The sequence below is a fragment of the Tiliqua scincoides genome, unplaced genomic scaffold, assembly GCF_035046505.1.
Source record: "Tiliqua scincoides isolate rTilSci1 unplaced genomic scaffold, rTilSci1.hap2 HAP2_SCAFFOLD_137, whole genome shotgun sequence".
Taxonomy (NCBI): domain Eukaryota; kingdom Metazoa; phylum Chordata; class Lepidosauria; order Squamata; family Scincidae; genus Tiliqua; species Tiliqua scincoides.
Genome location: NW_027101389.1, coordinates 20001 through 25000, shown reverse-complemented (window position 1 = coordinate 25000; position 5000 = coordinate 20001).

Below are 5000 nucleotides of genomic sequence, written 5' to 3'. Positions count from 1 at the left end.
ACCTGCATACAGTCCTCAGATGATGAGAGTACTACACAGTTTGCACTTGTTCGGTGTCTGTAATTTGCGGCTCGTAAAACACGTCCAACAACCCTCGGAGCTGGTGACACCACAAAGTATTGTTATTGCTTCTAAGAGACGTGCCGCCGTTCCCCTCCTGACTACTAGAGGCCAGGTCAGAAGTTCTTCCGAATAGGTTGTATACTTTGGGTGGCAGTTGCTATAAAGGAGACAAATCCTTTGGTGCGATTCCAGGAGAGAACTCTTAATAGTCTTGCCAGATCTGGGGAAACCGAGGGCAGAAGGCATCTGCCATCCCCCAGAGCCACAGAAAGCAATTTTAACATACGGGGAGCAAACCTCGCTGTTTATTAGCAGTGTCAAAGTCTCGTATCCTGATAGCTCTATATATAATTGCTGGAATTTTCAGCACTCTTTCTTATTGGCTGGCTTAAGCATGCAGCAGAAATGAGCTGGCTAAAGTGGTACTGTGGATACTATAATTTCAGAATGCAGGTGGAGAATCTCATGGGTACCGAGAACCAGTGCAGTGGTAACAGCATCAAATGAGACCTGGGTTCAGATCTCACTGGAGCCATGAAGTTCAGTGGGTAGAGTTGCCTATTTGCTCAAAGACTCAAATTGACTGTGTTCATTCAGCATGTTTTGTTTTCTCAGGAAGCAGAAGTTCATCTCGTGACATGCTCAAACATTTTCTGCAGGATCCACTCATACTGCTGGGCTTAATCCCTTTCACTGTGGGACTCTGCCCCTTGATCAGATTCTTTCCCCCATTGTTCAAGGGCTGGCAGTCTTGTGACATCACCAGCTTCTGGTTCTAGACCCTCAGGGTTCCGAATGCATCAGCTGGCAACTTTGTGGTTGCGTGACCTTGGGGAAGTCATTCATCCTAACCTACCGCATAGGGCTTTTGGGAAGAAATGACAGAGAAGACACGTAGCTGCACAGAAGGCCTACCAAGAGGTAAGTAGTCTTTGACCTTCTGGTCTTTGTCCCCCACTATAGCATGCACCATGTACTCCATAAGAACATAAGAACAGCCCCACTGGATCAGGCCATAGGCCCATCCAGTCCAGCTTCCTGTATCTCACAGCGGCCCACCAAATGCCCCAGGGAGCACACCAGATAACAAGAGACCTGCAAGGCTTCCTGGGAATTGTAGTTAAGAACATAAGAACAGCCCCACTGGATCAGGCCATAGGCCCATCTAGTCCAGCTTCCTGTATCTCACAGCGGCCCACCAAATGCCCCAAGGAGCACACCAGATAACAAGAGACCTGCATCCTGGTGCCCTCCCTTGCATCTGGCACTCCATTGGCACAGCTACATGCTACGGAGTGGTGAAGGAGAGGATTGGGCTGTTAATCTATTGTCTCACTGCGCCCAGATAGGCAAAACGGCAAAACATCTGCTCTGCTTCTCCATCACTCTCTCCCTTTTTCTTTTTGTGTGTGTGTGTTTGTGTGTGAGAGAGAGATGTCATGCAAAATATCATGGGCTTGAGCTGGGCCTGGTTCTATCTACTGCAGGAGGGTAGCGCTTTGAGGTTAGCTGAGAGGGGGCGGGAGGAACTCTGAAACTTTGCCCACAAGCTGGCTTCAGAAGGGATGGAGACAACGCAACCTGTGGTGAGGCAATGCATCTTTGGGAAAAGAAATTGGGGGACGGGAGATTTGTGTGTTATGAGTATGCTGGCAACGGGAAGGAGTGAAGCCAAGGTTGAACAGGGATGGGTCACGCAGGAAGAAAAGACTCGAGCTTCCATTTTCTCCGAAACAATTCCTAAAAGAAGTGAAAATTCACTATGGAAATAGAGATCCCTGCTAGGGGAATCCAAAACTGTTCGTTTCTAAATTGCACTTTTTCCCAGTGTGTGCGTGTGTACAGGGGGGAAGATCCTTTCGTCTTGGCAATGGCTCTCATACGTTTTGCTTCTAGGACCATAATGTCAAGTCTTGGAAGTTTAACAGCTCATTTGCATCCCTCTTTTGCTGAGATCAGGCCTTTTTCCTCCCAGTCTCTCCCCCCCTCCCGCCCCTTTAAATCTCCTCGCCATCCTCCTTCCACTCGGTGGGGTTGCAATAAAGCCTGCGTACAGAGGATTTTATTACCAGCTGCAAATAGGCTGGTTTTAATCACGCAGAGACGGAGAACTCCCCGCGTCCCTGCAGCAGATTGAGAAGGCTGGGAAATGGCTGGCGGAGAAGGTCGGGGCGCCCAGCTATTTGACTATCATTTTTAAGAGGCTCTTCTGCCTATTGTGGAGATTTACTTTATTTGAAAAGGGGGGGAGGGTTAAATAATGGGAAAGTGAGTCTGCATTTGGCTTCCTGCTCCCAAGAAGGACTTAGAAATGGGAGACCTACAGAGTGACATAAGAACATAAGAACATAAGAACAGCCCCACTGGATCAGGCCATAGGCCCATCTAGTCCAGCTTCCTGTATCTCACAGCGGCCCACCAAATGCCCCAGGGAGCACACCAGATAACAAGAGACCTCATCCTGGTGCTCTCCCCTACATCTGGCATTCTGACTTAACCCATTCCTAAAATCAGGAGGTTGCGCATACACATCATGGCTTGTACCCCATAATGGATTTTTCCTCCAGAAACTCGTCCAATCCCCTTTTAAAGGCGTCTAGGCTAGACGCCAGCACCACATCCTGTGGCAAGGAGTTCCACAGACCGACCACGCGCTGAGTAAAGAAATATTTTCTTTTGTCTGTCCTAACCCGCCCAACAATCAATTTTAGTGGATGTCCCCTGGTTCTGGTATTATGTGAGAGTGTAAAGAGCATCTCCCTATCCACTCTGTCCACCCCCTGCATAATTTTGTATGTCTCAATCATGTCCCCCCTCAAGCGTCTCTTTTCTAGGCTGAAGAGGCCCAAACGCCGTAGCCTTTCCTCATAAGGAAGGTGCCCCAGCCCCGTAATCAGCTTAGTCGCTCTCTTTTGCACCTTTTCCATTTCCACTATGTCTTTTTTGAGATGCGGCAACCAGAACTGGACACAATACTCCAGGTGTGGCCTTACCATCGATTTGTACAACGGCATTATAATACTAACCGTTTTGTTCTCAATACCCTTCCTAATGATCCCAAGCATAGAATTGGCCTTCTTCACTGCTGCCGCACATTGGGTCGACACTTTCATCGACCTGTCCACCACCACCCCAAGATCTCTCTCCTGATCTGTCACAGACAGCTCAGAACCCATCAGCCTATATCTAAAGTTTTGATTTTTTGCCCCAATGTGCATGACTTTACACTTACTGACATTGAAGCGCATCTGCCATTTTGCTGCCCATTCTGCCAGTCTGGAGAGATCCTTCTGGAGCTCCTCACAATCACTTCTGGTCTTTACCACTCGGAAAAGTTTGGTGTCATCTGCAAACTTAGCCACTTCACTGCTCAACCCTGTCTCCAGGTCATTTATGAAGAGGTTGAAAAGCACCGGTCCCAGGACAGATCCTTGGGGCACACCGCTTTTCACCTCTCTCCATTGTGACCACAATGCTCCTATATAGGCTTCAACAGCTTCAGTCCCAGGTCCACACAATCTTAAGTGGAGGGACTTTGCGGCCACCCTGTACTATTGACAGATGTGTGCTGTGCCTTCTGTTCCAGGCTCATCTTTATTTCCCCTTCTTCTGGGTTAGTCCTGGCCAGAGGTTCTAGAGTTGGGGGAGTGACCAGGTCTTCCTGGTCACATCCTGGTTCTTCCTGGTAGAGGATGCACAGGGTCATCCAATTGTCTGATGGGGTGTTTTGGAGGGTAGATTACTTGGAATAAGCTGGAGCCAGCTCAGACTACCCCATCCAGAGCAGGCCCATCCATGAGGCAAACTCAAGCGGTTGCCTCAGGCACAGATCGGTGAGGTAGGACATCGGTGTCTGCCCACTTGGTGGCCTAAGTGAGCATTTCTGCTGTCCTCAAGACTTACCAATAATAATAATAATAATAATAATAATAATAATAATAATAATCTCTTGGCAACCTTCAGTCTCGAAAGACTCTGGTATCGCGCTCTGAATGGTGGTTCTGGAACAGCGTCTAGTGTGGCTGAAAAGGCCAATCCGGGAGTGACAATCCCTTCCACACCAGGAGCAAGGGCAGTCTGTCCCTGGTCTGTCTCCCTGGCTGTGGGCCTTCCTTCTTTGCCTCTTAGCCTCAGACTGCTGGCCAAGTGTCTCTTCAAACTGGGAAAGGCCATGTTGCACAGCCTGCCTCCAAGCGGGCCGCTCAGAGGCCAGGGTTTCCCACCTGTTGAGGTCCACTCCTAAGGCCTTCAGATCCCTCTTGCAGATGTCCTTGTATCGCAGCTGTGGTCTACCCGTAGGGCACTTTCCTTGCATGAGTTCTCCATAGAGGAGATCCTTTGGGATCCAGCCATCATCCATTCTCACGACATGACCAAGCCAACGCAGGCGTCTCTGTTTCAGCAGTGCATACATGCTAGGGATTCTAGCTCGTTCCAGGACTGTGTTGTTTGGAACTTTGTCCTGCCAGGTGATGCCGAGGATGCATCGGAGGCAGCGCATGTGGAAAGCATTCAGTTTCCTCTCCTGTTGTGAGTGAAGAGTCCATGACTCGCTGCAGTACAGAAGTGTACTCAGGACGAAAGCTCTGTAGACCTGGATCTTGGTAGCTTCTTGTTGGACCAGACTCTCTCTGTGAGTCTGGAAAACGTGGTAGCTGCTTTACCGATGCATTTGTTTAGCTCAGTATCAAGATAAAGAGTGTCGGAGATCATTGAGCCAAGGTACATGCTAATAATAATAATAATACATGTATTTATATACCGCCTTTCTTGGTCGTCAGATTTCTCCTCAGGCAGTTTACATGGGCAGGCTGTTCTAAATCCCCATAGGGATTTTTACAATCAAAGAAAGGTTCTATCTTTCAAGAACCACAACATTTCAGATGGATCTTTTTGATCTAGTATCACATTCTGGCCTCCGATTTCCTCCCACGCAA